Below are 12,190 nucleotides of genomic sequence, written 5' to 3' on the forward strand. Positions count from 1 at the left end.
CTGTGCTGTTGGGTCCTGTGCCCGGTCCCTGTCAGCTCCTGGTAGCCGCTCCAGGGTTGCCCTGCCACCGAAGGACTCCCCAAGCAGACAGCGAAAGGGTGGGTTCTGCCACCCACTCTGTTCCCCTAGCCAAGGCTCTCTGCCCAACAAGCCCAGAGGCCAATATGATGGCACCAGCTTTGCAGACAAGAAAAAAGCTTTTACCGCAAGGCCTCCTGGCCGGGAGACAGGAGGCAGGGTTCAAATCTTTCCCCTGAATCCAGGTTCAGTGGGACTCAAGGGGTTTCAGCACTGGATTCTCCTGGACAGCGGACCTTTGCTTCTGAAAGGGTTCCGGAGCTCAGGTTCTGGAGTTCGGTTCCGAGCATGTCCTGGTCCTTGGGTTCCATGGTAGGGAAGCAATTGAGGGTTCACAACTATTATTTATAAGCGGTAGATCCAAGGTTTAAACCTGGGTTCCGGTCTTATTAGAAATAGCAGAGGGCCAGTTTGAGCTGGTTCTGTGGTTACCATTCCTGCAGGTGACCTGCCCTTCTTACTGGCTTAGAGTTGCTTTGAGTCCTGAAGTCCCCTCCCATGAGCCACTAAAAGTTATTTATTCAAAAGTTTTCCTGAGCGGGAAGAGTGAGGACCCCTAGGATACGCCTGGGATTCGGGAAGCAGAGCTATGTTTACTCCTCTTGGGGCCCCCAAGTCTGAGCACGGGGCATGCTCAAAGGACAGTCTGAGTGGTGACTGAGCAGTGGCCACGTGCAGGGGCCTCGCCGAGGGGCCCTAGCCTTGGCTTGGCTGTGAGGACCTGGGTCTTAACCTGAAGGAACACATTCCTCTCTAGCCAAGGGGCTTCCAGCAAGAGGCTACAGGTGGGAGTTTAGGGGATTCCTGGGGCTGGGGCCTCCACTTTCCCAGGCAGGGGTCTCAGGGGCAGGGTCGAGGAGGGGGAAGTGGGTGGGGCCTGAGCAGCAAAGCCCAGGGCTGTCAGGCGCTGGGCTGTTACCCTGGCAGCTCCCTGGGCGGGAGTGTGCCGGCAGCCAGATCAGCTCCGTTCCCACAGGCGGCCCCAGATCTGTGGTCAGTGAAGAAGGTGCATTTCCAGGGAGGAAAAGGAGCAAGTCACGGGCAGGTGAGGAGCCCTCAGGTGCGGCTCCGATGCCACGTGTGTGCCCGTGGATTTAGAGTCAAGCCCCACCACCCTCAGAGTACCTCTCCTTGCAGAAGCAGATGCCTTAGAGCTCATGTGCGCCCCTCCCTGCCTGCTTTCAGGTGGTACATTGGTTGAGCACCTACTAGGCACCTGGCACTCAGCCGTGCTCTGGGGCTCAGGAGGTAGCCCGTGACTGGTAGCAACACAAACTGGTGATAAGATTTATGACGGCACAGAACTGAGAGTCCTGGTGGACAGGGAAGGCTTCTTGGAATAAGTCACACTGGAGCTGACCCATGAAGGTTGAAGAGGAGTTGGCCACACACAGTAGAAGAGGGTCCAGGGAGGGGCAGAGCAATGCATGACGGTCCAAAGGCAGCCGGGGGATCAAGGGACCAGAAGAGGTCCCTGCAGTGGGGATGCGAGGACATCAGGGCCCTGGAAGAGGTCCCTGCAGTGGGGATGCGAGGACATCAGGGCCCTGGAAGAGGTCCCTGCAGTGGGGATGTGAGGACATCAGGGCCCTGGAAGAGGCCCCTGCAGTGGGGATGCGAGGACATCAGGGCCCTGGAAGAGGCCCCTGCAGTGGGGATGCGAGGACATCAGGGCCCTGGAAGAGGTCCCTGCAGTGGGGATGCGAGGACATCAGGGCCCTGGAAGAGGCCCCTGCAGTGGGGATGCAAGGACATCAGGGCTCTGGAAGAGGTCCCTGCAGTGGGGATGCGAGGACATCAGGGCCCTGGAAGAGGCCCCTGCAGTGGGGATGCGAGGACATCAGGGCCCTGGAAGAGGTCCCTGCAGTGGGGATGTGAGGACATCAGGGCCCTGGAAGAGGTCCCTGCAGTGGGGATGCGAGGACATCAGGGCCCTGGAAGAGGTCCCTGCAGTGGGGATGTGAGGACATCAGGGCCCTGGAAGAGGTCCCTGCAGTGGGGATGCGAGGACATCAGGGCCCTGGAAGAGGCCCCTGCAGTGGGGATGCGAGGACATCAGGGCCCTGGAAGAGGTCCCTGCAGTGGGGATGTGAGGACATCAGGGCCCTGGAAGAGGTCCCTGCAGTGGGGATGCGAGGACATCAGGGCCCTGGAAGAGGTCCCTGCAGTGGGGATGTGAGGACATCAGGGCCCTGGAAGAGGTCCCTGCAGTGGGGATGCGAGGACATCAGGGCCCTGGAAGAGGTCCCTGCAGTGGGGATGTGAGGACATCAGGGCCCTGGAAGAGGCCCCTGCAGTGGGGATGCGAGGACATCAGGGCCCTGGAAGAGGTCCCTGCAGTGGGGATGCGAGGACATCAGGGCCCTGGAAGAGGCCCCTGCAGTGGGGATGCGAGGACATCAGGGCCCTGGAAGAGGCCCCTGCAGTGGGGATGCGAGGACATCAGGGCCCTGGAAGAGGTCCCTGCAGTGGGGATGTGAGGACATCAGGGCCCTGGAAGAGGCCCCTGCAGTGGGGATGCGAGGACATCAGGGCCCGGCCCTTCCCTGCAGTGGGGATGCGAGGACATCAGGGCCCTGGAAGAGGCCCCTGCAGTGGGGATGTGAGGACATCAGGACCCTGGAAGAGGCCCCTGCAGTGGGGATGCGAGGACATCAGGGCCCGGCCCTTCCCTGCAGTGGGGATGCGAGGACATCAGGGCCCTGGAAGAGGCCCCTGCAGTGGGGATGTGAGGACATCAGGGCCCGGCCCTTCCCTGCAGTGGGGATGCGAGGACATCAGGGCCCTGGAAGAGGCCCCTGCAGTGGGGATGCGAGGACATCAGGGCCCTGGAAGAGGTCCCTGCAGTGGGGATGCGAGGACATCAGGGCCCTGGAAGAGGCCCCTGCAGTGGGGATGTGAGGACATCAGGGCCCTGGAAGAGGTCCCTGCAGTGGGGATGCGAGGACATCAGGGCCCTGGAAGAGGCCCCTGCAGTGGGGATGTGAGGACATCAGGGCCCTGGAAGAGGTCCCTGCAGTGGGGATGCGAGGACATCAGGGCCCTGGAAGAGGTCCCTGCAGTGGGGATGCGAGGACATCAGGGCCCTGGAAGAGGCCCCTGCAGTGGAGATGCAAGGACATCAGGGCCCGGCCCTTCCCTGCAGCCCCGCTGACCTAGTGTGGCCTGGGCATGGTCTGGGTCGTCTCGGCTGGTGGGGCCTTTCTTAATTCAGTTGTGAAAACCCATCCTCACCCCGGGAAACCAAGTACTCTTCAAAGGTGCAAGCTGGAGCTCGCCGTAATCTGGGCAGACACCCTCTCGTGGCTGCGTGTCCAGCTTGTGTCACTTTAAAATTCTCTTTGTTTGAGCGATCAGAGAGCCAAGGCTGCTGGGTTCAGAGAATCCACAAAGGACTGACTGGGTTTGGGCAGGGATCGAGGTCTGAGAGGCTAGCGGCTGCTGCCAGACTGGCCCACAAACCACCCCTAGGATACAAGCAGCCCTCTGCTGCCCGCTGACCACCGGCCCTCTGCTGCCCGCTGACCACCGGCCCTCTGCTGCCCGCTGACCACCGGCCCTCTGCTGCCTGCTGACCACCGGCCCTCTGCACCCGCTGACCACCAGCACAGGTCAGGGGGAAGGGAGGCTCCCCCATCCCAGTACTACCCGCCTAGAGCCACAGTGCACAGGGCATGTCATGTATTTGCCACGGTGCTTTCCACGCAGGGCGGCATGGTGGCTCTGGGGGTTTCTGAGATCTGAAGAGCTTCCTTGAACAGTACCTAAGCCTAGGAATGACTGGGGTGGGAGGAGGGATGTAAACCCACTCAGAATCTCCACCAGCTCCTCCAGCCACACCAAGTAAACATACAACCCAGGAAAAGACAAGAGTGTCTGTTTTTCAGCTTCAAGACGAGCCCCCAGCCCCTATTCTCAGCTAGACTGCCCACCCCCCGAGCTTGCCCCAGCTGCCCCAGCAAGTGACCTGACACAAGACAGGGGGTTCAGGCGGGGCCTGCTGAGCAACCTTTGAGGGAGCCAGACCCAGCCTATGAGGACACAGGTCATCCAGAGGTGGTCCTGGTCATGGTGGCACGAAGGCCCCTCTGTCCCCTGGCGCCTGCCTCCTCACAGACCCGTTGTGTCCCAGCTTCAGAAGTCGCAGTCTGCCCCCTTCTGGTGGCTGGAAATGGTCAGAAAGCCGCCCCCTGAAAGGAACGCCCCTCCAGGCCATCAGGGGGAAGGGCCTGGGCCGAACCTGTACACCCCTCCCAAACCCTGATCGTGGGAGCTGTCCTTCCTTCGCCGTGACAAAACCCTCAAATGTGTGCCTTTGACCTTCCCTGCAAATGCTGTTCCACATGCGTCCCGGGAACAGGACGGGAAAGAGCCACGCTCTCCACCTTGACACCGTGTCCCACAACAGGCCATGCTGCCTTCAGTGACCTATGCATTCACAGTTAAAGCCACATGCCACTCACCCGACACAGGTAAACCGCACTGCTGTGTGTGTTAGGAGCATGAGTCGTTGAAGTTCCACTAATATATTAAGCAAACTGCCGTGCTAGACATTTATTTTGATGCTTCCTCATTTCTTAACATGGAAACCTCAAAACTGGGACTGGCCTGGCCTCACCCATGGCCCCGGACCAGATGCCAACTGAGACGAGTGGGTAGAGGGCCTTCCCCTCAGGGAGGTCTGGGGCCCAGGACCGGCTCAAAGTTGCCTCTGTGCCTTGGGAGAGGACGGGGCCTAAAAGCGAAGACCAAGGGCTCGGGGTCAGCAGATCTGGGCCCCAGTGCGGCCCTCTCCACTGACCTGCGGGCCAGATGGCCTTGGGCAAGTGACACAAGCTTGCGGTGCCTCGGTTTCCTCGTCTGTAAAATGGGGGTTGTAACGCAGCCTTCCCGACCCGGTAGCAGAGCCGGCTGGATGAGCCTGCGCACGCGTGCAGCATGGAGCACGAGGCGGGGCCCCACCAGCGCGCCTCTCGTGGGCTTCCCCCACACACCCAGGTCTGGCTAACAGTCTTCCTGCTGCGGGCGAGGCCGCTGGAGCTCCAGGCAGCCCGAGCAGACCCTGGGGAGTGGCAGGGCCTGACGCCTCCCTTTATCTTTGCACTCAAGTCCCCTGTTCAGGATTTCCTAGTCCCGAACCGGCCCGGGCCCAGAATTCCAGGTGATCCGGTCTCCTGCCGGGCTGCTTCCCGCTTCCATTCAGTTCACTGAGCACCTGGCAAGGGGCAGGAAGGATGCCAGAGCCCGCAGCGGAGGGCCCGGCCAAGCGCCAGCACCCCCAGGACTCACGCGCTCCTGGAGGAGACAGACGGACAGAGGGGTGCCAGGGAGGTGCCACCCGGCGCACCCACAGGGCAGGGTGGCCGGCGGGCAGCAGGCTCAGAGGGGTTTACAGGTCAGCCCCAGGTCTGAGTGAGTGCTGGGCAGTGAGGAGGGGGTGAGGAGGCGGCCCCGGTGCCAGAAAAGAGACAGGGAGGCACGGAACTGGCTTCTTTTCCCTGAGAATCTGGAGTTTGTCTTTCCAGAAAAGTCTGCTGTATACACGCCTCCCCCGGGTTCTCAGAGGATGTTGGTTTAGGCTATTTCACGTTTAAGTGACAAACACCCCCGTACTGGTTAAAGTATAAAGGGGATGGATGTATTGGCTGCTGTAACTGAAATCAATGCCCGGGCATGGCTGCTGTCCAGCACGGCATGACCCCGGGCCTCAGACAGACATGGCAGGCCCGCTCCTCTCACACCTCTCGCCTGCTGCTCCCCCCGTGCTGGCTTCACCCTTGAGCAGGCTCCCCAGGCCCTCCCCAGGTGCCGCCCTCTCAATCCTAGCTCCAGGATGACATCCTAAATGTGACAACCCCACTAGAACAGGCAGCCTGCCTGGTTCCCTGGGGATTTCTAGCAAAAGTCCTAGGGAGGGCTCCCATTGGACCAGCTGGAGTCCCTGCCCACCATTGAACCAATCACAGAGGCCAAACCAGTGGGACATTGCTGATTGGCCAGGCCCAAGTCCTGGCCTGGAGCCTTAGGATTGAGAGGGGGTAGCTCTCCAAAGGGATATTGAAGTCACTGTAAGCTGCAACCCACCCCCACCCCCACCACCAAGGGGAAAAGTTTGGATGTCTACTGCAAAAGGTGATGTTTTTGCAATCTTCGTGGGGGTTTTGTCTTTTTTTTTTTTTTTTTAGCTATTTCATGCTTGGAAACTATTTTATATATTTTATATATTTATATATTTTAATTTATATATTTATATATTTTAATTAATATATATTTATATATTAATATTTATATATTTTATATATTTTATAGCTACACACAGAGAAAGGGACTGACACCATTTTGGCAGGCCATGGAGGAAAGCCACTGCTGGCTTCTGTTCTGGCTGCTTGCAAAAGGCCCCAGGGTGGAGCGGGGTGGCCAACACTGCATCTGCCGTCCTGGAGCACCAGGCTGTTGCCTCGCACAGATCTGGGGCTGCACTGAAACCCACCGCTCCCCAGATAGACTCTTAGCACCCAGCACCCCACAACCTGGCAACCTGAGGCCACCACGCCCCAACATGGACACATCTTCTACTCTCAGAAGCAGTTCAGTATGCACTGTGCTTCCAGGAAGGAGAACGGTTTAGGATGCGTTTTTTTTTTTTCTCACAAGATGCATTAAGTATATTGAGTTAGGATGTTTTACGATTATTGTGCACTTTTTGTGGGTGGATGATTCCTTCCTGCCTCAGATCCTCCTCTCCCAACAAAATCTCTCACTAGGTAGATGGGAGCTTAGAGGCAAAGTAGGGTATAATTTTTAAAAAGTGATTATTCTGATGGTCTATATGGAAAATCCAAAAAAAAATCAACAACAAAAAAATCTGGAACTAACAAGCGATTATAGCAAGGTTGTAGGATACAAGGTTAATATACAATTTGATCACATTCCTTTATACCAACAATGAACAAGTGGGATTTGAAATTTAAAATACAATATCATTTATATTAGCAATCCCCCCAGCCCCACAAACAAAAACACTTTGTAATAAATTGAACAAAATAGGTACAAGATCTATATGAGGAAAACTACAAAACTCTGATGAAAGAAATTGTGGAAAAACTAAGTAAATAGAGACACATTTTATGTTCATGGACAGAAAGGTAATATTGTCCACATGATGGTTCTTCCTAACTTGATCTATTTATGCATTCTAATCACAATCAAAATCCCAGCAAGAAATTGTTGTGGATACTGAGAAGCTGATCCTAAAGTTTATATATAGAGAAAAAAGACGCAGGATAGCCAACTCAGTATTGGAGGTAGAGAACCAAATTGGAGGATGACACTGCTCAAGTTCAATACCACACAGTAATCAAGACAGTGTGGCATTGGCGAAAGAATAGATAAATAGATCAATGGAAGAGAATAGAGAGCCCAGGAATAGCCTGCATAAAAATAGTGACCTGATCTTTGACAAAGGAGCCATACAAATAAGAAAATACATCTTTTCAATAAATGGTTTTGGAATAACTGGACATCCACATACAGAAAAAAAAAATGAGTTCAGACACAGGTCTTATACCTTCCACAAAGTTTAATTCAAAATGGATCACAGACTTCAATGTACAATGCAAAACCATAAAACCCCTGGAAGGTAACATAGGAGAAAATCTACATGACCAAGGGTATGGTGATGGTTTTTTAGATGTAATACCAAAAGTAGGATTAATGAAAGAAAAAAATTCATAAGCTGGATTTCGTTAAGGTGAAAAACTTCTGCTCTGTGAATGACAATGTCAAGAGATGAGAAAACAAGCTACCGACTGGGAAGAAAATATTTGCAGAAGATACATCTGATAAAGGACTGCCATCCAAGATGTGCAAAGAAGTCTTAAAACTCAACAAGAAAACGAGAAAGGGAATGACGTGATTTAAATATGGGCCAAAGATCTTAACAGATACCTTAACAAACAAGATATACAAATGATAGCTAAACACGTGCAAAGATGTGTTATTGCATGTCTTGATTTCAAACAACACTACAAAGCCACAGTAATCAAAACAGTGTGGCACTGGCATAAAAGCAGACGCACAGAGACCGGGGGAACAGAATTAAGAGACTGAAAAATAAGCCCATGCAAATACGGTCAACTAATATTTGTCCAGGGAGCCAAGAATACTCAATGGGGGAATGGTAATCTCTTTAATACAGGTGTTGGGAGAAACTGTATAAATTAGACCTCTGTAACACACCACTCATAACATTTGACTCAAAGTGGATTAAAGACTTCAATGTAGTACCTGAAACCATAAAACTTGTAAAAAAAAAAACATGGGGGAAACATCTCAGCATTGGTCTTGGCAACAAGTTTTTGTGAAAAGACAGCAAAAGCACAAGCAATAAAAGCAAAAAATAAAATAAAATAAAATACACAAATTGGGCAACATCAAACCAAAGCCTCTATACAGTAAAGGGAGCCATCAAAAAAATTTAAAGGCAACCTACTGAATGGGAGGACATCTTTGCAAACCGTGTATCTGATAAGGGGTCAATATCCAAAATACCTAAGGAACTCATACAATCCAAAAGAAATAGTCATCATCATCATAACCCAGTTAAAAGTGTGCAAAGGATCTGAATAGACATCTTTCTTAAAAAAGACATACAAGTGGCCCACAGGTACATGTAAAGGTGCTTGACATCACTAATCATCGGGGAAAGGGAAATCAAATAAATCAACAAACAACAAATGTTGGTGAAGGTGTAGAGAGAAGGGCAGCCTCGTGCACTGTGGGTGGGAGTGCAGATCAGTGCAGCGGCTACGGAAGACCATAGGGAGGCTCCTCAGAAATCAAAAATGGAAAACGCCACATGACCCAGCAATCCCACTCTGGTTATTTATCGAGAAGGAAATGAAATCATTATCTTATAGAGATCCCTGCACCCCCATGTTCCCCACAGCATTGTTCACAACAGCCAAGGCACGGAAACCACTGAAGTGTCCATCCACGGATGAGCGGATAAAGAAGATGCGAGTTTGCACACTAGAAAATGTGAGTGAGGCAGTGTGTGTCACTCACATGTCCACACCTCGCTGTGTGACCTTGCCCAAGTGACCTAACCTCTCTGAGATGATAGCACGTACCCGCTTCAGAGGGTCACTGTGAGGATTAAATAGGCTGAGGTGCAGAAGCGTTTATTCTAGTTTCTACACATAACTGGTAGCTGTCATTGGCTCCTAAGTGAGGTTGGTACGGAGGTCTGCCAGTTGCAGAGTAAGAATGACCAGTGTAGCCGCTTCTCCGGGCAATGGGCTCAGGCCACTTAAATAACAAACACAACCACAGTGGAGGCAGACACAAACCGGCTGGCTTGCTGCTGGGAAAGAGCAGACAGACTCTGACAAGGCCCGACCCCTCCTCCCTCCGGCAACCCACCTTCTGTCTTCCTGGATCCGTGCGTGACTGTGAACTCCAAGAGGTCACCAAGCGGGACCACTGTCTGGAGAAGCCCTGGACACCTTGCTGGAGGGCTCCACAAACAGTAGAGATGACTCAGAGAACGACTCAGGGGAGGGTGGGGTGTGGGAGCTCGCAGTGGGGGGGGTACAGTGGGGAACCAGAGAGGTCTCTACCTTAGGATGCCCGCCTGGGAGCCTGTGATGTCATTCTCTGTTTTCAAAGTGAGGAAAGTGGGGACTGGAGGGGGGACTGTTTCCCTTCCGAGAGTCAGTCCAGCGGCTGAACCTGACCTTGAAATGCCACAGCCTGCCAGCTTCTGCTCTGGGCTGGGTCAGCACGAAGGGACGGCCGAACGGGCAGAGGGCCTTCCATGTAGCTTCTGCAGGACTCTGCCAGAGGGGTCTCATTGCCCCCCACACACTAGAGGAAGCATTCTGTTCAGTCCCTCCGTCACCTGCTCATGCACCCCTGAAGGATCTGAACACCCAAGAGCCTGCAGATAGGCTACGAATACTGCAACCCTTTCATGCTGTTCTGGGGGGGGGGGGGGTCACACGCAGAAAGAGCCTGCAGATAGGCTACGAATACTGCAACCCTTTCATGCTGTTCTGGGGGGGGGGGGGGGTTACACACAGAAAGAGCCTGCAGATAGGCTACGAATACTGCAACCCTTTTATGCTGTTCTGGGGGGGGGGGTTTACACGCAGAACGGTGCTTTAGTGCTCTCTTCTTCCTGGAACCCCAGCAAGGACCCAGCCGTGTATTTGTACAGGAGTGGACTGTTTCTAGAAAAACCAAAAACCAAATGGGCTGCCCCACTGGGAGGAAGATGCGGTTCTGGAAGAAGGAGGAGGGAGATTTACTTCCAACCCAAACTTTTTTTTTTTTTTTTTTTTTTACAACTTGCACGTTTTTCTGTGAATTACTTTTCCAGGGAAAACATTATAAAGGGTAGGGGGAATTAGAGCAAACGGAACCCAGAGCAATAAAGGGAACGGCGCCTTCTCTGCGTTTGGAGAACTTCTCTGTGTTGCACGTCCTATACAAGAGGCTGAGATGGTGACAGGAACGAGGCGGTTTGGGAATACTTGGCTGTTGACCTGTCTTTAGGCCCCTAATGGAGCAACTTCTCACAACAGCTGTGTATGTGTGTGTCTATGGAGGAGGGGGGGGGGTCAGCCACTCAAGCTCAACAATGAAGAATATGTTCTTCATCATTCTCACGATTCCCTTTGTGTCCAGGGGACAAGGCGAAAGCACACAGGAGAGCACAACCCTCTTTCCGACACAGTCACAGTAACATGGTGGATTCGGTGGCAGGTGAGCACCTCGCTCAGGCGTGGCCAACAGTTTTTGCCCCCGGAGTAGAAAGAAAACTTTTTTCACTGGCCAGATGAAATATTAAAATTTAAAAATGTTAAATACAAAAATGATTCATGGCCTGACCAGGCGGTGGCGCAGTGGATAGAGCGTCGGACTGGGATGCGGAGGATCCAGGTTCAAGACCCCGAGGTCGCCAGCTTGAGTGCGGGCTCATCTGGTTTGAGCAAAAGCTCACCAGCTTGGACCCAAGGTCGCTGGCTCGACCAAGAGGTTACTCGGTCTGCTGAAGGCCTGTGGTCAAGGCACATATAAGAAAGCTCTTAATGAACAACTAAGGTGTCGCAATGCTCAATGAAAAACTAGTGATTGATGCTTCTCATCTCTTCGTTCCTGTCTATCTGTCCCTGTTTATCCCTCTCTCTGACTCTCTCTCTGTCTCTGTAAAAAAAAAAAAAAAAAAAAAATTCATTGTGAGTAAACAAAATTTTATTATGTAATTTGTTTATGAATAAATGTAAGTGAGTGAAAAAAATTTTAATATACAATATTATTTTAATAAAAATATAATTACATACCATATAAATATCCAAACTATATCACAATCAATTGAAACAATAATTAATAGAATGAGCTTGAAGGGGTTATATCACAAATAAAACAATTATTTCGTTTTACAAACAGCCTGTACACATTTTCAGTTATCAACTGCAGCTATTGTCTATGCTACAATGCCACTTGATTCAGCACACTTGATCACAAAAATAACGAATTTTTGACCTTGGGTGCTCACTGGCAAACTCCACCTAAAAGAATGTGGGTTTCACATCGCAGCTAAATGTCAAACAGTTCATATCGAGTACAGATGAGTACAAAAGTTATAAATCTTTATAAGGGAATTTTTTTAAAAAAATAAAGAGGTATCGCGAATTCATTCGACCAATTATTGGAAGTTAACCCTAAATTAGTCACACATGGAATTCTTTTCTGCATATCACTATCTTAAATATCTCGATTTTCAATCATCAAAGATGCTTCCGCTTCTGAGTAGCTGAGATTTTTTTTTTTTTTTGTATTTTTCTTAAGTTGGAAACGGGGAGGCAGTCAGACAGACTCCCACATGCGCCCAACCAGGATCCACCTGGCATGCCCACCAGGGGGCGATACTCTGCCCATCTAGGGCGTCGCTCTGCCGCAATCAGAGCCATTCTAGCGCCTGAGGCAGAGGCCACAGAGCCATCCTCAGTGCCTGGGCAAACTTTGCTCCAATGGAGCCCTGGCTGTGGGAGGGGAAGAGAGAGACAGAGAGGAAGGAGAGGGGGAGGCATGGAGAAGCAGATGGGCG

This window comes from Saccopteryx leptura, chromosome 9 (assembly GCF_036850995.1).
Source record: "Saccopteryx leptura isolate mSacLep1 chromosome 9, mSacLep1_pri_phased_curated, whole genome shotgun sequence".
Taxonomy (NCBI): domain Eukaryota; kingdom Metazoa; phylum Chordata; class Mammalia; order Chiroptera; family Emballonuridae; genus Saccopteryx; species Saccopteryx leptura.